The sequence below is a fragment of the Scylla paramamosain genome, chromosome 22, assembly GCF_035594125.1.
Source record: "Scylla paramamosain isolate STU-SP2022 chromosome 22, ASM3559412v1, whole genome shotgun sequence".
NCBI classification, from domain to species: domain Eukaryota; kingdom Metazoa; phylum Arthropoda; class Malacostraca; order Decapoda; family Portunidae; genus Scylla; species Scylla paramamosain.
In genome coordinates, this window is record NC_087172.1 from 19,759,930 (window position 1) to 19,787,429 (window position 27,500).

The following is a 27,500-nucleotide window of genomic DNA, read 5'->3' on the forward strand; positions in this document are numbered from 1 at the left end:
TCACAATGGCAGGAACTGCAGTGTGACCTCAGTAAACTAACAAGCCAGGCAGAAAAGTGGCAGATGAGATTCAATATACAAAAGTGTAAAATTCTACATATCGGAAGCAACAATGTTCAGGCGAGATATATAATAAATAACATGCCACTGTCAAGTGCTGATAAAGAAAAAGATCTTGATGTCGTTGTGTCAAACGACCTAAAGCCGAGTCAACACTGCACAGAAACAGTAAAGACGGCAAATAAATTAGTAGGGTTCAATGGAAGAACCTTTGAATATAAATCAGAAAATGATATATTTGTCTTATGTAACTCACTGGTGCCCTCATCTAGAATACTGTGCACAGTTCTGGTCACCATATTACAAAAAATACATTGAAAAACTAGAAAAAGATACAGCGCAGAGTCACAAGGATCATTCCAAGATTGTGTAATAAGCCGTAGGAAGAACGACTGGAAGAACTAAACCTGTTTAATTTAACAAAGCGCAGGATAAGAGGAGACTTAATTGTTCAAAAATTTTAAAGGATATAGTAACCTTGACGGAAATAAATATTTTACCAGTGATCATTATAACCTAACAAGAAATAATGGATTCAAGATTATACCCAAACGTTTTAAATCCCACGAGGCCAAACATTTTTTTCTTTACTCGTACAGTAAATATATGGAATAAGCTTCCTGCAGAAATCGTAAACAGCAATTCTATTGAATCGTTCAAAAATTAAATAGACAAATATTTAAAAGCAAATCCCCAGCAAGCTCTCTTCTTGTCCGAATAATTACTAAATTCACTAATAAACTCTTTTATTTTACAGACACAATCTTATAAATTGTACTGACTTTCAGATAGGCGTATAGAGTTCGCCGTAGGGTGAATAGTAGAACTTCCTTTCATCCTTTCCTATGAAATTTCCATGTCAGTTTTTCCATACTGCATGGTACTTGTCCCAACTATTTCCATGCCAGCGCAAGCTGGAGGGAGTGATGGGTGGGGAGGAGCCTTCTGCTATGCTGTCCTGTCTCTCTTCCCTGTAGCTAGTTAGAAGTAGTTACCAAACAGCCTTGCAAGGACCAAAAGATCTGTTGCTGTTTGGCTTTCCTTTGTATTCCTCCTCCTCCTCCTCCTCCTCCTGCACTACTCCTATTACTGCCACTCTATCTCTTTCCTTTCCTAGTCTCATCTCCTCCTCCTCCTCCTCCTCCTCCTCCTCCTCCTCCTCCTCCTCCTCCTCCTCCTCCTCCTCCTCCTCCTCCTCCTCCTCCTCCTCCTCCACCTACCTACCTACCTACCTACCTACCTACCTACCTACCTACCTCCTTCACCTCTTACTACAACTACAGTTCACATTCCCCTCCCCTCCTCCTCTTCCTCCTCCTCCTCTTCCACTCTTCTTCTTCGCGATTCTCCAATTACACCTACTTTCCCCTCCTCCTCTTCTTCCTCCTCTTCCTCTTCCTCCTCCTCCTCCCCACAGACAAGGTTGAGTGAGTTTCCACACATTGGGAGGAAGGAAGAGGAAAGAGGTAACGGGGAGGAAGGGATGGATGGGGTGGAAGGAGGGAGGGGGAGAGATAGAGAGGGAGAGAGGTGAAGGTTGAGGAAGGCAGCGACAAGGAAAGGAGGGGAAAGGAAGGGAATTGTGACGTAAGGGGAAGTGACGGGAGAAATAAAGGGAAAGAAAGGGAAAACAAATGTAAAGTAAGACAAAGGGGGGAAGGAAAAGGAAGGGAGGATAGATGCAGGAAGGGGAGGAAAGAGAAAGGAAGGGAAAGTGCAGGAAGGTTATGTGAAGGGAAATGAGAAGGAAAGGGGAGAAATAAGAAAACTCAGTGCAAAAAAGGTTTAGGAAATGAAATGAGGGTTAAGGGAAGGGAAGGAAAGGGAGGAAAATGCAGGAAGGGAAGGGAAGAGGAGAGGTGCAGAAAGTTTTAGTAATATTGAAATGAGATGAAGGGAAGGGAAGGAAACAAAGAGAAGAAATAAGATGAAGGGAAGGGGAGAGAAACGAGGTGAAGGGAAGGGAAATAAAGGCAAAGGGTTTAGAAAGGTTAAGCGATATTAAAATGAGGTGATGGGAAGGGAAGAGAAGAAGAGGAACGTGAAGGGGAGTTAGATAAAAGGAAACGAAGGGAAGAGAAGTAAAGCGAAGAAAAATGTAGAAAGGGAAGGGAAGAGAAGGGAGGAGAGGTGTAGAAATGTCAAGTAAAGGGACGTAAGCGGAAGGGAAGGGGCGGCGGGACAAGAACAAGCCCTCAAGTCCCATAGCAGCCCCGAATGAAAGCCGCCGCACACAAAACCACTCACCTGTTCATTACAAGCCTAACACTTCAAAAGAAAAAATCATAACCGTAGTAACTTCCTCACACTCTGTTCATTCTCTCTCTCTCTCTCTCTCTCTCTCTCTCTCTCTCTCTCTCTCTCTCTCTCTCTCTCTCTCTCTCTCTCTCTCTCTCTCTCTCTCTCTCCCGCCCCTCCCCCAGTATTCCTGCCTGTCAGTACTTAAGCCAAACTCTCTCCTCGTTCTGTCTGCCTACCTGACTCCTGGGAAAATACTTGACAATGTGGGAAAAAGGTAGAAGGAAAAATAGGGGAAGCTTACCGGAGAGAGAGAGAGAGAGAGAGAGAGAGAGAGAGAGAGAGAGAGAGAGAGAGAGAGAGAGAGAGAGAGAGAGAGAGAGAGAGAGAATGAAATAAGAGATACAAGTAAGAGAAGAAGTGACAAAAATGGAAGTAAGAAGAAAACAGCAACAGCTATAGGAATGAAAAAAAAAAAATGGAGAAAGGAAAAAGAACGTTTCAGAGAAAGAGAGAGAGATTTTCTTTCACCTATGACGCAGTTTTTACCCTTGAATTCTGTCTCGTCAATAAGGAGGAATAATAAAATCTGAAATATGAAAGTAGGACTCTTCGGGATAAACATTTAGTACAAGGTCTCTTATTTCCTGTCGTGATACATTTTATATTGGTGTGTATCTGAGTGGCGCGATAGAACAAGGTGAGGCCAGTGAGTGAGTGCGGCAGTAGGTCAGTCATTAAACTAGTCAGTCAGTTAATTAGTTGGTAAGCTAGTCAGTCGGTCGGTAGGTCAGTCGGTCGGTCAGTCGGTGAGCTAATCAGTCATTCAGTTGTTTTACCAGGTAGCCATTCAGTCAGTCAGTTAGTAGATCAGTTTGTAGGTCAGTTAGTAAGTCAGGTTGTCAGTCAGTCTGTCAGTCGGTAAGCTATAACCGGTTGTTTGTATCAGGTAGGTCAGTTGGTCGGTAGGTCAGGCAGCCAGTCAGTCAATCTGTCAGTAGGTCAATTTATAGGTGAGTCGGTAAGCTAGTCAGTCATTTGGTTTTGTCAGGTAGTCAGCCTGTCAGTCATTCAGTCGGTCTGTAGGTCAGTCAGTCAGTCAGCTAGTCAATCATTCAATTGTTTCGTCAGGTAGATGGTCAGTTAGGCAATTAGTCAACCAGTCAGTCGGTCTCTCACTCATCCATTCAGCCAGTTAATTTGTCATTTAGCCATAAGGTCAGTCGGTAAGCTAGCCAGTAATTCAAGTAGTTAATCAGTCATTCAGTCAAGGCACACTAATGAACCATAAGTCAGATAGCCAGTCAGTCAGCCAGTCAGTCAGTCAGTCAGCCAGCAGTCAGTTAACCAGTCAGTCAACCAATTATTTTATCAATTTACCGCACAATCAGTCAGCTTGGCGATCAGTTAGCTAGGCACTCAGCATCAATCACAACACACCAGAAGCAACACACACGACAGCACACGTCAACACTGTCTTGCCTGCGTCTGTGTTGCCATGGCTCGCTGGTAAAGTCCTTGAACTCTAGACAGTGCCACGTGTTCGAGCTTCCATTAACTTTGTTCTTGAGTTAATTCCCAGTAATATGTGCCAATAATTTATTAGAATCATTACCATAAGTATTGGATTTCTCCCATTCGTGTTACGAGTATTTGAGACTGGAAGGTAAAATTTAATTAAGGTTATATTCTCACACACTCTTCTGTTATTAGAGTTTTCAGTAATAAGAGAATATTCCTTGTAACTTGAGCTCCACTCGGTAGCACTATTGAATTTTTTTTTCCCATTTCATTGTCAGTTATGCTTTGTTTTCGGTTGATTCATTTTTTTTTATTCGGGTTGTGGTCAAGGGTAACAAAGCTTTATAAAAAGGCCTTTTGAACGTACCATTCCTTTCACTGTTATTTGGCACACCTGTCCTTAATTGCTAGCTACTTTGAGATATCCTTTCTTGTTCTACTGCCACTTCCAAACATTATACGGGTTAGAAATTGCAAAATCTACTTTTTGAATCGCCTCTTTTCTTGTTGATGTTCATAAAGATTTCATACATTACTCCTAGTGCTTTGAACTATTGCATGTCACGCTGAAAGGGTTAAAACACTCCAAAGTATGTGCAAGATTATATTGTCAGTGTTTTGTTACTTTTTGCTCATGTTAATTTAGTGTCTGTTGGTTTGTGTTATGTTCATTTGATCTATTACTCTATTTCTGTAATTCATTGTCTGTTACCGTTAATTGCCTGTAGATTTAGTGTGTTAGTCTGTTTTGTGTTAGTGGCTGTTACTGTTTCCTGTCAGTTCTGTGTCTGTTACTCTGTTTCCTGTCAATTCAGTGTCTGTTACTCTGTTTCCTGTTAATTCAGTGTCTTACTCTTATTTCCTTGTTAATTCAGTGTCTTGTCCACAGATCCCAGTTAATTTACTGTCTGTTACTCTTGTTTCCCTGTCAATTCTTTGTTTGTTAATCTCATACCACTATTAATTGCCCGTTACTCATAGGTTTCTGTCCATGTTGTCTTGCAGCTTGTCAATCTTACCTGTTAATTGTCAGTTAGTGAGGAAGTTCCCGGCTAACTTAATCAATACAGTCTGGTCTTCCCTTCCTGCGCCCATCTGTTGCTTGACACGCCACGCACTGCAGGAAATGTATGCACCGGGAGTCACGTTTGCAGATGTGGGAGGCAGGTGTGTGAAGGGACAGGTGTTACAGGCAGTGAGGCAGGTGTGAGAAACATTGACAGGTGTGGAAGGACAGGTGTGTTTGAGACGTTTAGACAGATGTGAAGGGACAGGTGTAGGGGGTAACATTAGTTTGATCTGCATGTGTGGTGCATATAAGCTAAAGCCCTCTTATTTCTGTGCCTGTCTTTTTACCTGTGTGATTTCTCTCTCTCTCTCTCTCTCTCTCTCTCTCTCTCTCTCTCTCTCTCTCTCTCTCTCTCTCTCTCTCTCTCTCTCTCTCATGTCACTTATCAATTTTTTTTTCTCATTTTCCCCTTTCATCATGGCATCTTTAATCCCTCAAAACCACCTTTATTTTCTGCTTTTATCCTCTCGTCTTTTCCCCTTCTCCTCTACTCTCTCTCTCTCTCTCTCTCTCTCTCTCTCTCTCTCTCTCTCTCTCTCTCTCTCTCTCTCTCTCTCTCTCTCTCTCTCTCTCTCTCTCTCTCTCTCTCTCTCTCTCTCTCTCTCTCTCGCCTCTTCTTCCTTCCCTTATCGCGTCCCTCCCACAAAGCCTTATCTTAGTAGTCTCGCTTCTTTGAAGGCGGCAGAGGGGACTTACACAGGAAGGTTTATCACTTGGGGAGCTGATGATGGACTGGAAGGCGAGTACTGAGCATATTCGGTTTTCTTTGATATTTTTTATTATCTGTGTGTCTTTGTGTATTCTTATTGTTATCTTTGTGTTTTCTTTATCGTTTATCTTTGTGGGTGTTCTTTATCGTTTGTCTTTCCGTGTATGGTTTGTGTATGGTTCACATCAGTAGTCCAGGCAGGGAAGTACAGGTGCTGGGTTCGTCAGAAGAGGGAACGCAAACACAAATGTAGGAAATGTGTAAATGGATATTTCTATAATGTACACGGTAGTTGCATACAAACCCATATACAATTCAGGGTTTAAGTTTACAGTATAGGACCATACACTAAAAACATAATAAACCGATTTTTAATTTTTTTCTTGGCTGGTCCCCTTCACACATTAAAAATACTAATAGCAAAAAGAGCACACACACACACACACACACACACACACACACACACACACACACACACACACACACACACACACACACACACACACCTATTATTGATTTTTCGCCGTTTTAACTTTTTTGCAGGCTTTTGAATGTGGGTTTATGATACCAGTTTGTTTTGCTCTTGGCTGGTCTCCCTGCAAAATTAATAAATAAATAAAGTAGCATTATAGTTAGATAAATAAATAAAAAATAAATAAATAAAAGATTGCCTAACTTTATGGAAAGGACGGTTGAGCTAAGCACCGTTCCACTGAAGTGAATCTGTCCCAGGGAACCAACACGGTGATGGAGGAGGAGAGAGGAGAGAGGCACAGGAGCTGCAGTAGTAATCTAGGTTGCCTGTGATCCGGCCTGGCGTGACGGTGGAACTGGAGCCTCGGGCCATATTCTGAAACACTTCTGCTGCACATCTACTACTTTCCTAAGGCTATATAGTTGATGTTACACGGGTTTTTAAGGGTATTTTTACGGTTCTACTGACATAGTAACAACATTTCTACATTATTAATAGGAGAAACACACTTGAGAATCCGGCTAATCATTTCTGTGGCCTTCGGAAATAGTGGTGAGTGGTGAGAGAGCAAAGCGTTTCAGAATACTGACCATTATCTGTATCCACTGTTCTAGTTGTTTTGAAGCAACTTTCTCCTTCCGCAGGTGTGTGGCCAGTGTGGAGAGTTTGCTGCAGGTATGTGTTGCGAGTTGGCGACTGTGTTTGAGTTTGGTGGTGTGTTGCATGGGCCTCGTGCTGCTCCCCACTTCTCACTCCTCGTCCTCGCCCTTGTCCTCCTGGTCATCGTCGCTGTTACAAGGCCCGCTGCTAAACTGGTGAGGGAAGATAAGGATGTTTGAGATTATGATAGATTCTAGTCTCTTGCCCCTCTCTACACACACACACACACACACACACACACACACACACACACACACACACAATATTGAAGGGAAACAGACGTTCTTAAATTAGATTATAAGGTATAATTAAATTTGAGTACTTCACTGAAATAGCCTCAGCCTCCCTCCCTCTCCCTCTTCTCTCTCTTCTCTTCTCTTCTCTTCTCTTCTTCTCTCTCTCTTATCCACCATTATCTTTTCCCATGATTTTCCTCCTCCTACTCCCTTCCCCCTCCTTCCTCACGGCATAACCTCTTTCTCCTCTTCCATGATCTTCTTTGGCATCCTTACGGCTCCAACTATTCATTATAAATAATATGAGGTGCTTCCCTTCCCTCCCTCCCTCCCTCCTCCTCTTCTTCCTCGTTTCCTTCTTTCTCTTCTTTCTATTCCTTCTCCTTGTACATCTTCCTTCTATTCCTTCTCTTTCCAATGTTTTCCTTATCTCTCTATCTTCTCCACATCTCCCCTTCCTCCTCCTCCAATTTTCCCCTTTCTCCTCGTCCTCTTCCTGTTTTTCACTCTTCCTTTACCTCTCTCCTCTTTTTCACATCTACGATCTTTCCTCCTTCTCCCTCTCCGGCGACTTACTGCTGACCTCGTCACAGTAATGGTAAAAGGAATCGAGTCCTTGCAGAGCAACTCACCCATCACTGTAGTCATTCAGTTAAATGTACCTCTGTGAATAAAAATTTTAAAGAAGAGGAAGCGCCTCATCAGATGACACAAATATTAGGATTGTGTGTAGATTGTATGTAGAAGAGGTAGATCTCATCTTTCTTATCTTCCTCTCAAATTCCATGTTTTTCTATACAAGGTATCATTTCCTTTTCCCTGCCAGCTTGGGTTGGAGAAAAGGGGGGGGGTGGGGAGGAGCCTTTTCCTGTGCTCCTCTCTCTCCCACTAATAGAATAGAATAGTTACCCAAACAGCCAAGTAAGGACCTTAGGATCTGTTGCTGTTTGAACTTCCTTTGTATTCCTTTGTATTCTTTCTCTTCCTCTCTCTCCTTCCTCATCCACGTGACTGGTTTGCCATCTTTTTTCCCTCCCTCTTTTCTTTCTCCTCCCCCTCTTCCTCCACGTGACAGGTGTGTTCAAAGGCGAAGACAGGTGAAGAAAACAAGTGTTGCGTGATTCTGAGTATAGGTTAATTTACTAGGCAAGGATAAACTTCCCTTTCTTTTCTCTAACTTTTCTATGTCACTCTGTCTTTTATTATTATTATCTTTTTATGATTTTTATTATCTTATTATTCATTACTTTATTTATTTATTATCTTTAATCATTTTTATTATCTTATTTCTTTCTCTTCTACCATCGACTTATTGGGGCCGGCTTAATTATTTTTCTATTTCTTCCTTTAATTGGGCTCATTAATCCAATTTTGAGCTCACTTTTTTCTTCTTTCCTCCTCCAATTTCACCACTACCGCCTTTCCTCCTCCTCTGCTTCGCCTCTTTCTCTGTTCTATTTATTGCTGTTCTTTCTCTTCATCTTACAGTGCTTTGTTTCTCTCAGAGTCTCTTTCTCCTTACAGAAATGCACGCTGGGAGAGAGAGAGAGAGAGAGAGAGAGAGAGAGAGAGAGAGAGAGAGAGAGAGAGAGAGAGAGAGAGAGAGAGAGAGAGAGAGAGAGAGAGAGAGAGAGAGAGAGAGAGAGAGAGAGAGAGAGAGCGCTTCGCGCCAAGGGTGTCCAAGGTGACCTGTTAATGCTGCTAGAAGATTACCTCCAGGGTAGGACCCTTCAGGTAGTAGTCAACGGGCAGTCATCAAGGCCTTCACCTGTCCGGGACTCAGTTCCTCAAGGCTCCGTCTTGGGCCCAGTCCTATGGAACATATACATCGACGACTTCCTCCGGCAGCTGTCATCTGTGGCAGCATACGCCGACGACTGCACACTCTCCCGCTCCTACTGCCGCCTCGACAGTCAGCGTGCCGTCACTGAGGTGAACAGGTAGCTCGGACTGGTGGAGCAGTGGGGAAAGATGTGGCAGGTTAACTTCTCTCCTGAGAAGACGCAGGCGATGGTCATCTCGCGGTCCCCAGGTGCTTCACACGCAGTCTCAGGACAGCTGCGTTTTGGAGGCAAGAGCCTGCCACTTCAGGATTACATCAAGATCCTGGGCGTGTCTGTGGACCGCGGCCTACGCTTCGATCACCACATCGCTGTCGTTGCCCGCCAGACCTCTCTCCGAGTCTCTGCCCTGCGCAGGATGGCGAATACCCTCGACCCACAGGGCATCCTCACGCTATACAGGGCACAGATACGCCCATGTATGGAGTACGGTGCCCTGTCCTGGATGTCGAGTGCCGCCACCCACATGCAGAGACTGGATGCTGTGCAGCGGCGAGCCCTGCGCTTGGTGGCCACCGATGAGGACCAACAGCACCCACCACCAGTAACGTCACTGGAGCATCGCCGGGACGTGTCGGCACTAGTGGTGTGCCACAAAACTCAGGTGCAGAGGGTCCCTCACCTTGACCCCCTGAGGCTGCTGCCACACCCAGTGCAGAGGTGCACCAGAGCTGCAGCCAGTAGCGACGAGCTAGTGAAGATGCCTCGATCTCGCTCTAGCCAACACCCGCGCACCTACTCAGCCAGGACTTCGCGGCTGTGGAACATGTTCACGCGGCCACGCCCCAAGTGCAGGACATGTCCACACACACCAGGTGAAGCTGGCAGCCCACAGCTGGGTAGCACGCAGCTTTCCCCACTGGCGCTTTAAATTTTTATTATTTTATTGTATTATTGTATTAGCATTATTATCTTTATGTTAAGTATGTATAGTGTTATTCCTGTAAATAATACTATCATAGGCTTTTAAATAATTCCATACTCAACATGGAATTTTAAGCCTTTCTGTAAATATTTGTTTAAAAGAGAGAGAGAGAGAGAGAGAGAGAGAGAGAGAGAGAGAGAGAGAGAGAGAGAGAGAGAGAGAGAGAGAGAGAGAGAGAGCGCTCGCGTATGTGCGTGTGTGCGCGCGTCTTGATGAGATGAAGAAGGTACTCGTAGTGGTGCGAGGGAGGGGAGGGAGGGGGGTGTTATTAAATACAGCATGGAGTGCTTGTTCTTCGAAAAGCTAATTGTAGTGGCGTTAATGTAGTTAGTGATCAAAGATGAGGAGACGACGAAGAGAAGGAAGGCAAAGGAGGAGGAGGAGGAGGAGGAGGAGGAGGATGCAAAGGCGAGGAGAACGAGGACGTCTACGGTAAGGAGGACGAGGATGCCGACGCCTAATAGAGGAAGGGATGCCGACGCCGAGGAGGACGAGGACACTGACGAGGACGACGAAACCGAGGAGGACGAGGAAGCGGAGGAGGAAGAGTACCCTGACAAGGGCGAGGGCACTGACAAGGACGCCCGGCAGGACAACAACGCTAATGAAAACGACGGCGGCGGGGTGGAAGAGGACGCCGACGAGGGAGGGGACACTGACGAGAACGTTGACAAGGACGAGGATACCGACGAGGGAGAAGAAACGACGACGAGGAGGAGGAGGTCGACACCGAGGAGGTGGAGGAGGAGGACTACGACGCGGAGGAGGTGGAGGAGGAGGACGACGCCGAGGAGGTGAAAGAGGAGGACGATGCCGACACCGAGGAGGTGAAAGAGGACGACGACGCTGACGCCGAGGGGGTGGACGACGCCGACGCCGAGGTGAAAGAGGAGGCCGAGGAGGTGAAAGAGGAGGAGGAGGACGCCGAGGAGGTGAAAGAGGAGGCCGACGCCGAAGAGGAGTAGGAGGACGCCGAGGAGGTGAAAGAGAAGGACGACGCCGACGCCGAGGAGGAGGAGGAATACAATACATAGGAAGAATACATAGGAAAGACGAGTGACAGGAGGCCTTGCTACCTATGACGAGGTCACTCGTTCACTATACTACATCTGTTATATAATAAGCTATATATATATATACTTGGAAGGAGGCAAGGATAGAACAGGAGAAGCTCCTCCCCACCCACCACTCCCTCCGGCGTTACCCGGCAAGAAATAAAACGAAAAGTTCACCCCGATTGCTGAGAGGAACAATCGGGGAAATTTATATAGGAAAGATGGGAAAAAGAAGAGATCTAGTGGTTAATTAACTACCACTATCGCTACAAAAAATAATAACAAAAATATCGGAAACCATTTTCTTTATAAACCTTATCTATCTAATTTAGTTTTGAAGGTAGCCACCGTATTAACTTGCACTACAGACGCTGGTAACTTATTCCAAGATTCAACTACTCTTACGTTAAAAAAGTTTCTTCGCAAATCAGTATTACATCGCTGTCCTTTAAGTTTCAAGCTGTTACTTCTTGTTACTGATTGCGACAGCTTAAAGAGATTTTTGTAATCTATGTTATCTATATTCTTAAGAATTTTGAACATTGGGATGAGGTCACCTCGGATGCGACGATCGCTAAGAGAAAACATATCTTCTAATCTTTTTAGACGTTCATCATAAGACAGACCACGTATTCCTGGGATTAGTTTGGTTGCTCGTCTTTGCACGCTCTCCAATTTCTTAATGTCTTTTTGATAGCATGGAGACCAGAACTGAACCGCATATTCTAAATGCGATCTCTAATGACGTATATAGACGCGTAATGACTTCAGGTGTTTTACAATCAAGATTACGCGCAATAAATTCCAAGACAGTGTTTGCTTTACGACTCGCGGCCGAACACTGCGTTGCACATTGACTTGACTCAAGTCATTTGTTACTAATACCCCCAGGTCCTTCTCTTCAGTAACTTTGATTAAATTTTATCCATGTAATTTATAATTATATTTTACATTGTTATGACCGATGTTCATTACTTTGCATTTATCTCCATTAAAATTTAAAAGCCATTTGTCGCTTCAGCTACTAAGGTTATCTAAATCTTGCTGGATGACATCACAATCGTCTCTTGTAAGTACTTTACCACTTAGTTTAGTGTCATCGGCGAATTTGGACATTCTTGATTCAATGCCGCAGTCTAAGTCATTTATATACATCAAAAAAAGCAACGGACCCAAAACTGAAGAACCCTGGGGGACACCACTCGTAACTTGAAGCCAGTCGGAAGCTTCTCCATTTATAACTACTCGTTGTTTTCTATTTGTTAGCCAACTTTCAATCCAACCACATAACTGCTCTCCCATTCTATGAGCTTTCAGTTTAATTACGAGGCGTTTGTGTGGTACGGTATCAAACGCTTTCCTGAATTCTAGATAGATGATGTCAGATGGAGCTCGCTCATCATAATTAGAGAATATATAATTAAAAAATTCTAAGAGATTAGTCAAACATGATCTATTGTTCCGGAATCCATGCTGAGTCTAATATCAGTTTGTGGTAGTCAAGGAAGGAAGTGATTTTGTCTCTTAAGTATTTTTTCAAAAAATTTAACTATCGAGGTGAGACTGATAGGTCTGTAGTTACCAGCTTCGCTTTTGCTACCTTTCTTGAATATCGGTGTAACATTTGCGCATTTCCAGTGAGTCGGTACGATTCCTTCCTGCAACGATCTATTGAAGAGCAATTTCAGGGATAACACCCAATAGAGCAATTTCAGGGATAACACAAGTTCTTCTTGGCATTCTCTCTTTAAACCCTGGTTGATAATCTATCACCACCTGTGTTTTTTATTGGGGTCAAGGTTACGCAGATATTTGGCTATATCGTCTTCGCTTATTTCACCTATTATTATTAGCTTTTCGTTTTCGGACCCTCTAAACATACTGATCGCAGTTGGCAAGGACGAAATGTCTTCTGTGATAAACACGCTGTGAAAAAAGTTATTTAGAATCGTTGCCATATCACTGCAGTCACTACTAACAAGTCCGTTATTATTATTATCTTTTATGGGTCCAATTTTTCTTTGACAGTTTTTTTTACTACGAATGCATTGAAAATAAATTTTAGGATTTGTTTTCGCTTGCTTTGATAGGTATATTTCAAGGTTGCGTTTCGACTTCCTTATCTCTCTCTCACAACATCGTTTGATGACAATGTAACGCCTGTAATCGTTATCAGATTGTTTGTTTGTATTTAGCATATAGGCTCTTTTTCCTGGCAATGATGTGTTTTATGGTGCTCGTCATCCAGTGAGGATTTTTTGTGCTATTGATCCGTTTTCTTACTTGAGGAATCCATATACTTTCTGTTTCGAGAAAGTGTCAGTGAAAGCTGAGCACATCTGTTCCTATGTCTTTATTTGCGAAGACTGTTTGCCAATTTATTCTTTGTAATTCAAATTTAAGCCCTCGTTGCCTTTATCATAGTTTGGAACTAAAAGCGCATTTTCTTTCATATTTACTTCGTATACTTCGTATAATTTTATGATCCCTGTTTGCTAAGACCTACTAACTGTATTGTTTGCTAAGACCCACTTCACAGGTATTTATTAGATCGGTGTCAAAAGCTAAGACGATATCTAAGATGTTATTGTCTAGTGTGGGTTTTCTTACAAACTGAGACAGGTATAGCTTTTTCACAATTTTGAGTAGTCTGGATCCCTCGCTATCGGATGTTAATATTTTCTAGTTAATATGTGGTAGGTTAAAATCTCCACATATAATGGGCGTCTTTGTTTTCAGTATTGTTTCTAATTCGTTGTTATATAACATTTGGTCATTATCAGGCGTCATTTTAGGAGGTCGATAGATAGTCGCGACTATTATGTCTTCTTTATTTACTTTCAGTTTAACATATAACGATTCGTAGGCTGTTCTGTTTTCTTTGTTGATTTCAATAGCACTTATGCTATTTCTTATATATATATTATTATTACTTCATCTCCTCTTTTATTTACTCTACAGTTAAGAAACATATTGTAGCCAGGAATATTAACTTCGGAGATTATGTGTTTGTCACAGATGTTGAGCCATGCCTCGGTGATATTAATAATATCAGGATTTTCCGACCTTGCATAAGCTATGAGTTCATTTCTCTTTTTAATTATGCTTCGAGCATTCGTATAAAATAAAGTTAATCCTTTCAGTGTTTTCACATGCTTTTTTTTAGCTGGTACGATACGCGATTCGCTTAGTGAAAAACCTCCTCTTGTGTTTCTTGCGCGTTTGTCATTGGCACCGATGACGGTTCTCCTGTCTCTTCCTGCCTATCAACGTTGGGTAGTTCCTCTGTTTCGGGAGCTGTATGGTCGTTGTCAGTTACACTGGCAACTACCTCGTCACTGGCTACGCTATCTGTGTCCTCCTCAGTTGAGCTCCCTTATCCTATCTTTGGGGGGCGAGGTATGTCAGCTAAACACTCACCTATAACTCTACCTAACCTCGCCTTCCCCAAACAGTTAAGATGTAAGCCATCACGAGCATACAAAGATCTGTCCGAAGAGAAGTGGTGCCACAAATCAAAGAAATACATTCCTTCCTGCCTAGTGAGCGCCTCTACCTGTCGATTTACAAGTGACATTTTTTTAAACATGGCAGGTCCAACATCATATCGGGGAATGATGCCACACACTGCTATCTTGCGTCTCTTATCAGCAAATCCCTTCATTATGTCCCGATACTTATCTACAATGTCAGTTGCAGTGTCACGGTGGAGGTCATTCGTGCCAACAACTGTCACGAATAATGTGTCCTCCCTAGAGTTTTCCTCCAAGTGGTCAACTCTCTCCGTGATGTCTTCCACCTTGCGGCCAGGGTAACACCTATGTTTTCTGCTAGGCTTGCCTCGACAAAACAAGACTATTCCCAACCAGAATTACATCCGGTTCGGGTTCGGTCTCCTCTTGCAACGCAGCAAACCTATTTTATAATGTTACAGTGGCGCTGTCTATAGTCTGAGCATTGGCCTTTCTACCATTTCTAACAGTCTGAAAGCCGTCATTTGTATCTGCTGAATCATCTACCCTGCTCTCTTCCTGATGTACATTACTGACTTTGACGGCTTTACCAACCTGCACTAATTTCCTGACCTCATGTAGTTCGTCTTTCAGACGTGCTACTTCAGCTTTCAATTCCTTCACTTCAGCCAATGCATTTGCCTGTGAGCTGCAAAATAGACAACAGAGTTGAGAATTTTTGCTGAAGAAACAACTCAAGAACGAAGGCATTTCCACAGCCAGAACACGTGTAACGGGAGGAAGAGGAGGAGGAGGACGCCGACGACATCGAGGAGGAGGAGGAGGAGGAGGAGGAGGAGGAGAACGCCGAGGAGAAGGAGAACGCCGAGGAGGAGGAGGAGGAGGATGCCGAGGAGGAGGAGGAGGAGGACGCCGAGGAGGAGGAGGAGGAGGAGGTGGAGGAGGAGGAGGACGCCGAGGAGGAGGAATATACAAAGGAATATTATACAAAGGAAGACCAACAGCAACAGATCCTGAGGTCCTTACTAGGCTGTTTGTTGAGACAACTATTTACTAACTACAAGTGATAGGAGCCAGGAAAGCAAAGCAGAAGGCTCCTCCCCACCCACCCCTTCCTCCAGCCGAGGCTGGCAGGAAAACAACATGGAATTTTTAGTAGAGAGTGAAAAGGAAATATGTAATCTACATCTGACTACTAGTGTTTGTGGGGAAGGTGTTAAAAAGCTTGGTAGATGTAATGTTGTGTGTGCATTGTGAACGTGGATTCACAGTTTGTATGTCGAATGGGGGGTGCGGCAGTCTTGCCTGGCGTTTTCTAGGGAGGCAGCAGTCAATCAGGCCCCAGCTCCGTTCAGTTCACTGAGATAGCATACTTTCCCTGTAGGGACGCCGTACGCCGGTTTCCCCTTGCAACATTGATCCCTAGTACTTTTGTTCCCGATGGTGATCAATAATTGACAAGGCCCTCTCCAAACACAGCCTGTCACAGGTCGAGAGTAGTAGTGATGACCGTTAACTATGGGCTACTTGTGCGTGTAGGCAGTGTTGTGTAGAGTGTATGTAGTAGACACAGACAGTGTGGAGTCAAAGAGGTGGCACGGCAGCCTTGCCTGCCGCTTTCGGAAGAAGCAGCAGTCAATCAGGCCGTAGTTCCGTACAACCACTGTAAAAGTGCACTTCCCTTTACAGGACGCCACACACCTGCAGCGGTGACCCCTGGTACCTTAAATTCCAATGATGGTCACCAACCGTCAGGGCTCTTGACTATCCACATCCCTTCACAGATCGAGAGCAGAAGTAGTGACCGTTCACCCCGAGCTATCTATGTCATATATGGAGGCTGAGAGTAATTAAAGCTAACAGGCAATTTTGAGCACGATTAGAGGCCCAGGAGATCAGAAAAAGCGCGAGTTATTCGGAGATGAACAATGATAACCGGACAACCTAGAATTAGATTCGAAGTATTTGTCTAGGCGAACTTTGAATATTTCGATAGTACCTAAGTCAACGACATTTGATGGCAAACCATTGCATATATTTACTACGCGATTAAAGAAAAAGTGTTTGGCTTTATTTTGTTTTGAAACGTTTATCTAGAATTTTTTAAAACCATTGTTTCTAGTGACATTTGATCGGTTGACTGATAGGTATTTTCAGTATTCATATTTGTGAATCCGTTAAAAATTTTAAAACGTAATAAGGTCCCCTCTTACTCTATGCTTCTCCAGAGAAAATAAATTTAGTTCCTTAAGGCGTTCCTCGTAGGATTTGTTTCGCAACCTTGGGATAATTTTTGTTAGATAATCTATGTTGTATTTTTTCTAATTTCTCGATATTTCTTTCGTAGTAAGGTGACCAAAACTGAACATTTTTCTAATTTCTCGATATTTTTTTTTTCGTAGTAAGGACCAAAACTGAACACTGTATTGGAGATGTGGACGCAAGAGTGAGTTATAGAATGTTAATATTATTTTCTCGGATTTGAAAGTAAAAGATCTTCCAGTGAAACGATTAATTTGTTTGGCTTGAGGTCTGCTGTGGCTTGAGGTCTGCTGAAACTATGATGCCAAGATCTTTTTCTTTGTCAACACTCATCATAGGGGTATTATCTCCATTTTGAATATCGCCTGAGGATTTTGATTTCTTAATGCAATATGTGGCTTCTTAATGCAATATGTGGCATTTATCGATATTGAATTTCATTTGCCATATGTCATGGAAGAAGTCAAGTAGGTTAGTCAAACATGATCGCTTGTTTCTAAATCCATGTTGTGACTCGTTTATTATGCTGTTTCTAAGAATGCTACAACTTTATCCCTCAAAACTGTTTCCATTAGCTTACCTCCCACTGAAATGAGGCTGATCGGTCGATAATTTTTAGATTGGGACTTGTCACCTTTTTTAAAGATCGGAGTTAAAGATCGGAGTTAGTTTGCTAGTTTCCAGTCAGTCGCTTTCCATAGTGAAGACGGACGCAAATTTGATAGCCATTTCGTCATCGGTGTATTCGCCGTTGTGTGGAGCTATCGGCCCTGTAGTTGAATCCGATAGCTTTTTATTTCTGATGTAACAAAATTCTTTTAGGATTTGACTTGCTTTGGTTTATTTGCAATATGGAGTTCATAATTCTTTTTGCTGTCTCTAATTTTTTTTTTTTTTTTTTTTTTTTTAGTATGGGGTCGCAATTGATCGTGATCGGTCTTGTCTCTGTTGTTCTTAGTTATTTTATGTTTATAGTAGGCGCGTTTTTTTTTAGCGGAGACAATTCTTTATTTCTGAGTTCCATCATTTCGGTTTATTGTTGACGATCGAGCGCCTATTTCGCAGTGGAACAGGATTCTACAGCTAAGTTAAGTTTGTATGTAAATGTTTTCCACGCTTCGTTTATGCAATTTATACTTGACAACTGGCTCCAATTGCTTTCAGCCAAAATTTGCCTGATGAAAGTCAGGTACTTTTCCTTTACTTTCATTTGGAAGGATCTTATTTGTTTTGATAGAATATAATCGCCCGGTGGTCACTGGTGCTCAATTCGGAACCAACTTCTACGTTAGTGATTATGCTTTCATTTGTGGTTAAAATAAGGTCTAAGATATTATCACCTCTAGTTGGATGTTGCACAAGTTGATCCAGACTGCTTTCTAAAAGATTGTTATACAAATCGTGTCCCGAGTGTGAATTTAAAGGATCGCCCCATCTGTTAACAGCTGGGTTGAAGTCTCCAACAATTATGGTTTCGTTTTCTGAACAAATTTCAGCTATTTGTTCATATAGTTCTCAGTCTCTTTTACTTGTCCGGGAGGTCGGTAAATGTCACCAATTACTACTAGTTTTCGCGCTTTAGAGCTAAATTGAATGTATGAATACAGACATCAATATTATTTATCTTTTCAACTGGTTTCGAAAACGGGCGAAGATTTGATTTTGACATAGGAGTACTCCACCTCCTCCTCTGTGAGCTCTTTCACGCTGAAATAAACTGTAGTCCTACAACGAAAATTCTGCTAAAAAGTCTGTTAGATATGTTTATCCATGCTTCTGTCACGCTGATAATATCGATGTCCTCCATACTGACAATTTCTACCAGATCCTGAAATTTGTTTCTTATACTACGTGCATTGATGTAACAAAACTTCATCCTGTTACGCTCAGATGGGACAGTTTCGCTTTTATTGTTTGTCATCTCTGTTGTTGGTAATGGACTCGCGTTTTTTTATAGCATCATTGAAAAAACGCCCCAGGAGGAGGACGACGCCGAGGACGACGACGACGGAGGAGGAGGAGGATGACGCCAAGGAAGGAATACATTGGAATACATAGGAAAGACGAGTGACAGAAGACCTCGCGACCTATGACGAGGTCGCTCGTTCACTATATTAAGCTATATATACTTAGTAGGAGGCAAGGATAGAACAGGAATAGCTCCTCTCCACCCACCACTCCCTCCGGCGTTACCCGGCGAGGAGGAGGAGGAGGAGATAACGCCGAGAACGCCGACGCCGAGGAGGACGACGACGACGCCGCCGAGAAAGACGACGCCGACTCTGATGATGGACAATGGCGAGTACGAGGACGCCGCAGACGCCGACGTCGTGGAGGGCGATGACCTGGACGCCTTTTCGGTGTCTTCATTCTCGTTGTTCTACTCGCCCAGTGTACAGAGTTCGAGGTCAAGGATGTTGACAGCAAAGAAGAGGACGTGGACGCGAGAGGAGGAGGAGGAGGAGGAGGAGGAGGAGGAGGAGGAGGAGGAGGAGGAGGAGGAGGAGGAGGAGGAGGAGGAGGAGGAGGAGGAGGAGGAGGCGGCGGCGGCGGCGGCGGCGGCGGCGGCGGCGGCGGCGGCGGCGTGCTGTAAAATTAACAACACAATGAAATTTCTCTCAAATGTTTCCTTATATATATATATATATATATATATATATATATATATATATATATATATTATATTATATATATATATATATATATATATATATATATTATATATATATATATATATATATATATATTATATATATATATATATATATATATATATATATTATATATATATATATATATATATATATATATATATATATATATATATATATATATATATGGTCTGTGTGTATCGATCCAAGGAATGATGATGTCACATGGCACTAATTAGTAAAAGACAAGCAAGTAAGTTTTATCATCAATCATCCTGTTCTTCCTGGTCTGTGCAGCTGATGGTAAAAAGCAGTTTGTGCACTGATGGTAAAAAGCAGTTAAGTAAGTGTCTGTATTGTATTGTCTGTATTGTCTGTTCCATTGTATAGACTTGAAATTCACCGGTCTTCATGACAGCACTTCTCGGGACGACTAGCTGCAGCAATTTGTAAACGTGTGCTGCTCTCTTGTCTATTATGAAATGCGTCTGGGTACACAAACAAATAAAGGCGGCCAAATTAGTGAGTGAGAAGTCGCACCTCAACTTCAGTACAATATCACATGAAGGCACAAACATGATGCAAGTTACAATTGTGAAAAATTAACATACGACTTACTAATAATATAATTAAGAAGCAATATATTTTACTAATAATTACAAACAATATATTTTGTGACTTAAATAGTTAAAGATTTCTACTTTCCTTCCCACCTCGTTGCTTACCTAATGATTTTTTTCTAAGATTTAAGAGAAGTAATAATAACGATTACTTTTCACTCGCCTTTCAGCAGCCTTTACTGAAACTCTTCAAATAACGAGAGTAGATAAGAAACAGGTGTGGCTCCCTTAATGAGCTGCTTCCTGATGATGGTGTTTCATTACCAATATTAGTTTGGGTGCATGACAAGGAAAATTAACCCGCTGAGTCAGTCATTGGGAACTTAATCTTTTAACTCTCTCTTTACTCCCGTTGAATCGTTTTACTCCCTCCTGTTGAATACAGTTCTCTCTCTCTCTCTCTCTCTCTCTCTCTCTCTCTCTCTCTCTCTCTCTCTCTCTCTCTCTCTCTCTCTCTCTCTCTCTCTCTCTCTCTCTCTCTCTCTCTCTCTCGATAGACTCTTCAAATTACACGCGAGGAAACGGTTGCAAAATTGTTGAGAAATCCTTCAACTTTCACAAATCAAAAAGTCATGTTTTTCCTTCGAGTAGTAAATCTATAGAATGGGCTTCCTCGAGAAGTGATAGACTGCAACACCGTTGAGACTTTTAAATGCCGTTTTGATAAATATCTTGCCTGCAATCCGCGGCTAACAGCGTTTGTTTGTTAGTGATTAACTTCCTTGCCTTCAGGAAATGGGGGGAACCTCATTTCATCTATTCTTTTTCTTTTCTGTAAAATTTCCTTCGGTTTTTTTTTTTTCTTCTTCTCTAACCTCGTTAGGTACTTCTTTCCGATCTGTTTTCCCGTACGGCTTATGCCGGAGGGAGTGGAGGGGTGGGGGACAGAGCCTTCTGCTTTCCTGTCCTTTTCTTTTACTATCACACGAATAGTCCTAGGTCAGGTCACCTCGTGAGGACCGCAAGGTCTGTTTGTGGCCTGTTTTTCTATGTAACTATGTAACTTCCGTTGAATATAGTTCTTACTCCTCTCCCTTTTTATTATTATTATTATTAAACATAACGGAGAAGGCAGGGTGGGACGAGCGCAAGCGCTATAAAGTTGCCAGATGACAACCCCCACCCACCTTGACCGTAGAAAGAAGAAAGGAAAAGCAATTAGCACAATAGTAGGATGAAATCAGAGCAGGAGGAGAAAATAGGTTAAACAATTATAAAGAACGCCTCAACGAACTGAGAATTATTAAAACTCACAAAAAAATTCAACAAAAAAATCAACAATTCTGACTTATTTAATATATGTCAGACAACACGAGTAAATGTAGTATAACTACTTACAAACTTGATGGTATAAAATCACAGGTATACGAGTAGTTACATAATTTATCACCGGTATAGCTGCAAAAGCAACCAGTGGTATAAAATCCACAGGTATAGTTACATAATTTATCACCGCGTATAGCTGCAAAAGCAACCAGAGTTTAATTGACTAGACTCTTCAAGATTTGTTTCGAAGCAGACTTGAATTGTTGCACATCACTCGCAGTGCATGTGCCCTCGTCAAGCATGTTCCAAAGTCTTACAGCACAAGGAACAAAGCTTCGCTGAAACTGACTGGTGTGACACCTAACCTGCTGTAAGCAGCGCGCATGTGAATTTGACGCAAGTCGAGTGTTTCTGGTGGGCACAAATGCATTTGGGATGGAGGCATTCAGCGGGTGAAGCTGGTTGGCATGGATCTTATATAGCATGCAGACACTGCTGACATTGCGTCGGTGACCAAGATCCCAAGCTGCTTCGCCACCACAGAGGAACCTAGCGGAGGAGGAGACAACTCTGTCAATGAGACGGAGGTGGGACACAGCTGCGGAAGAACCACACAGGAGCACAATACTCTAGCAGTGGAAGAATAAAACACCGGAAGCAGCTGGCAGAGATAGACTGGTCACCAAAAATCCGGTAAGCCTTCCTCACAACGCCAAGCTTTTGCGAGGCAGAACTGACAAGGACGCCTGATGTGCCGTTCAAAAGACAGTTTTGAGTCGAATCTGACACCCAAAATATCAAGCTCATCACATACTGTCAGAGGCGCGCCATCAACAAGCAGAGGGCCGTGAAGGGGATTTAGCGTGCGAGAGCGTGAAATACACAAGCATTTTGATTTTGATGCATTCAGTTTCATGTTCCAGGTGCGACACCAGTCAGATATACGTCTGAGATCCTCATTCAGGGATGTACTAACATCAAGACGTGAATTCGGTGACTCAACAGTAGCAACAAAGTGTCACATCATCTGCATATCCGTAAATAGGATTGCTAGTGATTTGTAGTAGATCGGAAGTGTAGGACATTGAACAGCAGAGGTCCCAGTACGCTACCCTGGGGAACACCTGAGTGGACGCTGTACCAGTCACTGTAGCAACTATTAACGCACACACGATGGGTGCGGTGGGTCACAAATTGAGTCAAGATGGACAGTACCGGGCCACCGACACCAAAAGATTGCAGCTTCCTGAGAAGACCGGCATGGTTGACTCGGTCAAAAGCTGCAGAGAAATCAAGTTGGACTACCTTGGCTTCATGCCCACAGTCAAGAGCTTGCTGAATCTTATGAGAGATAGTGAGTAGCGCTTCCGTAGTCCCTAGGTTCTTCCGATAAGCAAAACTGATTAGCTGGTATCAAATGAGAGTGTTCAAGGTAACGAGAGAGACGATCAGAAATAACATGTTCAAAGATCTTAGAAAGTAACGGCGTGATAGAGATTGGTCTATAGTTGCTGGCATCAGATGATGGAGAGCCTTTAGGGATCGCTGTGATGTTCGCATTTCTCCAGCACATGGGGAAACTACCGGTCAGGATTAGGCGTCTGAAGACTGCACTCAGTTTGGGAGCAAGAACTGCAGCTGTTTCCTTCAGAAACATAGGAAACATCCCAAGCGGATCCGTGCCGCCATGGGAGTCGAGTGCTAAAAGTAGTCCTCATGACTTCCTTAGACCTAAAAGCCAGTTTTGTCAAGACTGGCAAGGCGGGAGGCAACTCGCTGGTGGGGGCTGGAGCTCGACAGAGCTTGGAGTCAAAGTGTTTCATCAACAGATCAGCTTTGCCATTTGGACTTGTGATCAGCTGTCCAGTATCAGAAAGCAGAGCAGGGTTGAATCGCTTTACTCCCTCTCCCTTTCTCCTGTTGAATATAGTTTTCACTTCCTCCTGTTCAATCGTTTTACTCTCTTCCTGCTCCTGTTTTGTCACTATAATCGTAAATCCAACCACTTTTCCTCCCTGTCCTCTCTCATTAAGCTGCCTCAGTGGTAAAGCAACAAGGGGTAAATTTCAGCAACACACGGCGGCTGTAATGGTAATGTTGATGTGGTATTTCTCATTCATGACTCTTGTTTATCTCCTCGCTTCCACCACAACACATTCCACGGACAAGAAAGGCACACTGTTTTGTTACTGTTACATGACGATTAGTGGCAAGCGTGACAAAAAAACTGGGAGAGAAAACTTGGTTAGAAATTTGCAACACAAAATATTTCACGGACAAGAGAAGCACACTTTTGTAATCATAACACGACGATTAGTGATGAAACGTAAAGAAAACTGAAAGAAAAAGAACACTTGGTTAAAAATAGTCACCAAAAACTCAATATATTCATCATGCTAATACTTCTTAAAAATTTATGGGGAAAACAGAAAACTTGATAGGGACTTGTCATTACAAACCCATACATAATACTGCCAAGTGAAAGATCAATGAGAAGAAAAATTTGTTGGGCAGATAACTTTTCATTATAACTATAAAGTTTTGGAATCAGTCAATTCGGGAACAGCGTATTAAATGGTCCTCTCTCTCTCTCTCTCTCTCTCTCTCTCTCTCTCTCTCTCTCTCTCTCTCTCTCTCTCTCTCTCTCTCTCTCTCTCTCTCTCTCTCTCAAACAAAAAAAATCGATACATAAAACAGAAAACATGAAATCAATAAAGAAAAGAAAGTCAGTGGAAAAGAACAACAGATCTAGATGTTTCCCACTACGACTCATTTGACACAACAGTAACAGTGGCAGCAGCACATGGCGGGGAAAGAAAACGAAAGCGCGAGGGAAGCACAGAGAGAGAGAGAGAGAGAGAGAGAGAGAGAGAGAGAGAGAGAGAGAGAGAGAGAGAGAGAGAGAGAGAGAGAGGAATGAGTGGTGGATGTGACATGACACAGACATGTTTTACAGGGACGTGTATCAAACGCCCACCAGTCCGCCCGCGCCGCCTGCACCGCCCGTGCTGACCACCATGACGGACGAAGAGGGGAGGGAGGGAGGGAGGGAGCTGCCAAACCGAGAGAGAGAGAGAGAGAGAGAGAGAGAGAGAGAGAGAGAGAGAGAGAGAGAGAGAGAGAGAGAGAGAGAGAGAGCCGCGCATGGGTAAAGCAGTCGGTCCGTATCAGCGCTGTCCACACCACCACCACCACCACCACCACGCCCAGCACACTACCTCCACCACACTCGGCCACCTGACGGCCTGCTCCTCCCACCAAAACCCGCGCCTCTCCCTCCCGCGCCCTCTCCCTACCTCCTCCACTCCACCACTCCGCCTCCCGCAGTGAGCCTTGAGCTGTTGAAGGAGGACAGTGTGTGTGACCGGCCGCAGCTTCCGTGTTCCCGTATTACTTGTGGACCTTCAGGCGTGGGCACTTGTTTGTCCCACACCTGCCCTCGCACCTGGCTGCCCCGCGTTACCGCCTTCTGCAGGTGAGAGTGCGGTGGTGGTGATGGTGGTTTGGAACTTGGACAGTGTTAGATAGGAAAATTACATTGAATTACATTAGATAACTTGATTTTACTACTTGATAATGAGGTGAGGATAAGATAGGATGGTAGAAAGATAGAATAGTACAGTTGGGGGACGAGGAGAAAATAGTGGTAATAGGAGAGGATTGGGTAGTACAATAATGATAGAGGAAGAGGAGGAAGTGGTGGTGGTGGTAGTAGTAGTGGTGGGTGGTTGTGATAGTAGTAGTAGTTGTGGTAATAGTAGTAGTAAGTAATGAAGGGATGAAGACGAGAGCAGGTGAGGAACAGGGAAGTAGAGGAATTGGAGAAGAAAAAGGAGGGGAAACAGGAAGTGCGGAGAGGAGGAAGAGGAGGAAGATAACTTCCATGGAGGATAAGAAAAAAAAGACTGGTCGAAAAAAAAAGGAAAGGGAACAGCAGGTGATGGAGGAAGTGGAGGAGTTTAATAAAGGACGTGTATAGAAGCTGAAGTAGGGAAGGGGAATGGAAAAGAAGAAGAGGAGGAGGAGGAGGAGGAGGAGGGGATTACTTGTATACTTGTACTTAGTATGATGGAAACGAGAGTGTGGAAGGGAGGTAGACAATGTTGATGAAGGAGGAGGAGGGAGGAGGAGGAGGAGGAGGAGGAGGAGGAGGAGGAGGAGGAGGAGGAGGAGAAATGAATAATGAATCGGTCCTGCTTAATTCATAATATACAAAGATACAATGTTAGTGAACAAGGTCTTGACGAAGCTACTTATTACAAAGCTGAAAGAGGAGGAGGAGGGAGAGGGGTAGGAGAAGTTGTTGTTGAGAGCGTGTTTCATAGTTAGCCTAGTTTCCAACTTTATGAACCAGGACACACACACACACACACAAACGAGGAGGAGGTGGAGATGAAGATAAAGATGGACAGGTACAATGGCAAGGAATAACTGCAAGACATGATGAAAGAGAGAACAGAAAGAGGGAAGGAGAGGAAGGGAAAGAGAAAGCAGTAACTGAGGAAAGAGAGAAGGAATGATAGTAGTAGTAGTAGTAGTAATAGTAGTAGTAGTAATAATAGTATAACACTGATTTAGCAGGCTTCTGAGATGTCACGCAAGAGAGGAAGAAAGAGAGGAAGAGAGGGACGGACAGAGGAGGGGAAACCTCGGGGGTGGGGGGTGGGCCTGGAGGGGAGGAAAGGATGGAAAGAGGATAAAAGAGGAAGGTTTTTAAGGAGGAGAGACGTGATGATAAAGAGGGCGAGAAAATATGAGAAAAATGTTGACAAGTGACGTGAGAGAGAGAGAGAGAGAGAGAGAGAGAGAGAGAGAGAGAGAGAGAGAGAGAGAGAGAGAGAGAGAGAGAGAGTTTGAGTGGCTTGGAAGAAGAAAACTGAAAGGAAAGTGGGAGTGGAGAGAGAGGACTGGGGGAGGAAATACAAAAGACAGAATAGAAAGGAAAGAAGAAGGAAAGAAGTGAAAGGAGGGAATGGAAGAGAGAGAGAGAGAGAGAGAGAGAGAGAGAGAGAGAGAGAGAGAGAGAGAGAGAGAGAGAGAGAGATCCATCCGGGAGTATCAGCCGCCCTCATCTTCCTCCTTCACCTCCTCCAATAGTAGATGAAGCTTCTTTGATGATGCGTCCTGCAGAGGAGGGGGAGGGAAGGAGGGAAGGTGAGGGAAGGAAGGAGGCAAGGTGAGGGAAGGTACGGAGGAAAGGAGGGAAGATGATGGAGGCAGGAAAGGTGAGGGAAGGTGAGGGAGAAAAGGAACGGAAATGAAGGACGGAGGAAAAGGGAGGCGAATGAGGGAAGGTGAAGGATGGAGAGAAAATAAAAGGAAAGGAGAGGAAAAAGTAGGAAGGAGAAGAAATTGAAGGATAGGGAAGGGAAGGGAGGGAGCGAGGAAAGGGAAGGATGGAGAGAAGGAAGGGAAGATGATGGAGGGAGAGGAAGGAAAGGGTGAGAGAGAAAAGGTAGGAAAATAAGGATGGAGAGAAAGGAAAGAAAAGAGAAGGAGGGGAAAGAAGGGAAAGGACGGAGGGAAGGCGAGAGGAGCGAAAGGTGGAAAGGAAGGAGGAAGAAAATGGGGATGAAACGGAGACGAAGAGGAAAATAAGAAAATCTATGAGGAAGGAGAGGAAGAGGAAAAAAGGGAAGAGAGAGAGTAGAGAAAATGAGGGAGAGAAACAGGAAGGCGTAGAGGAAGACGATAAATAGGAATTGTGTGTGTGTGAGAGAGAGAGAGAGAGAGAGAGAGAGAGAGAGAGAGAGAGAGAGAGAGAGAGAGAGAGAGAGAGAGAGAGAGAGAGAGAGAATTTTTAAGGATGTCACTTCACAGGATTTATTTTAAGGTTGACCTGTTCCCTCCCTTCACAACTGTTCCCTCCTCCTTCCCTCTCTCCCTCTTTCGCCTTTGGTATTACTTAACTTTTCTTTCATTCCTACGTTTTCTTGTTCTTTTTTCCACTTCGTTTTACTGTTATTCTTCTCTCTGCGTTTCTTTTTCCTTTCCTTTTTTCTGTTTCTTTTATTTTGTCCCCTTCTTTCTTAATGTTTCTTTTTTCTTTTTCTATTTTCTTTATTCGTTGTCTTCTGTCTGTTTCTTTTTATCTTTCTTATTTTTTTCGTTCTTTTTAAAATGTATTTTTCCTGTATTCATATTTTTTTTCTTTTGTTTTTGCTTTTTTTTTGTTGCTCATATTTACTCTCTCTCCCTTCTCTATTCACGTTCTGTTCTCCATCTTTTGCTCTTTTTCCCGTTTATTTTCTTCTTTCTTCCTCAATTCTCTCTTTTTCCTCATCCTCCACGCTTCGCTTTGTACACTATTCCATTTTTCCTTTCTTTTTTTTCTCTTCTTCGTGGTGGTTCTTCATCCTCGTCTTTCTTTCCCTCGTCCTTTTCCTGGGAGATTTCATGGCCACCGCACTTGCCTTACAACCGAGGGAGGCAGGTGTGT

General features: G+C 43.4%; 1 protein-coding gene and 1 long non-coding RNA gene across 8 annotated transcripts in view; one reads left to right on the forward strand and one right to left on the reverse strand.

Annotated features, from left to right (window-relative positions):
* Positions 1–27,500, forward strand: part of LOC135111748 (somatostatin receptor type 2-like) — a 64,996-nt gene that overhangs the window by 24,905 nt on the left and 12,591 nt on the right. Inside the window, exons 3-4 of one of the 3 annotated variants that reach the window (XR_010273894.1) lie at positions 6,717–6,887; positions 18,482–18,964. The gene's annotated coding sequence lies outside the window, so the exon portion shown is untranslated. Of the gene's footprint in view, positions 1–6,716; positions 6,888–18,481; positions 18,965–24,396; positions 24,537–27,500 lie in introns of those variants that run through there. The other 2 variants (XM_064025436.1, XM_064025437.1) reach the window with 2 other exon arrangements.
* The window catches only part of LOC135111749 (uncharacterized), a 198,460-nt gene continuing 176,536 nt past the window's right edge, over positions 5,577–27,500 (reverse strand). The window contains exons 10-12 of one of the 5 annotated variants that reach the window (XR_010273898.1): positions 24,358–24,530; positions 6,663–6,884; positions 5,577–6,193 (exon numbers count right to left, since the gene is read on the reverse strand). This is a non-coding gene — a long non-coding RNA (uncharacterized LOC135111749). Of the gene's footprint in view, positions 6,448–6,662; positions 6,885–19,011; positions 19,112–24,357; positions 24,531–27,500 lie in introns of those variants that run through there. The other 4 variants (XR_010273897.1, XR_010273896.1, XR_010273899.1 and 1 more) reach the window with 4 other exon arrangements.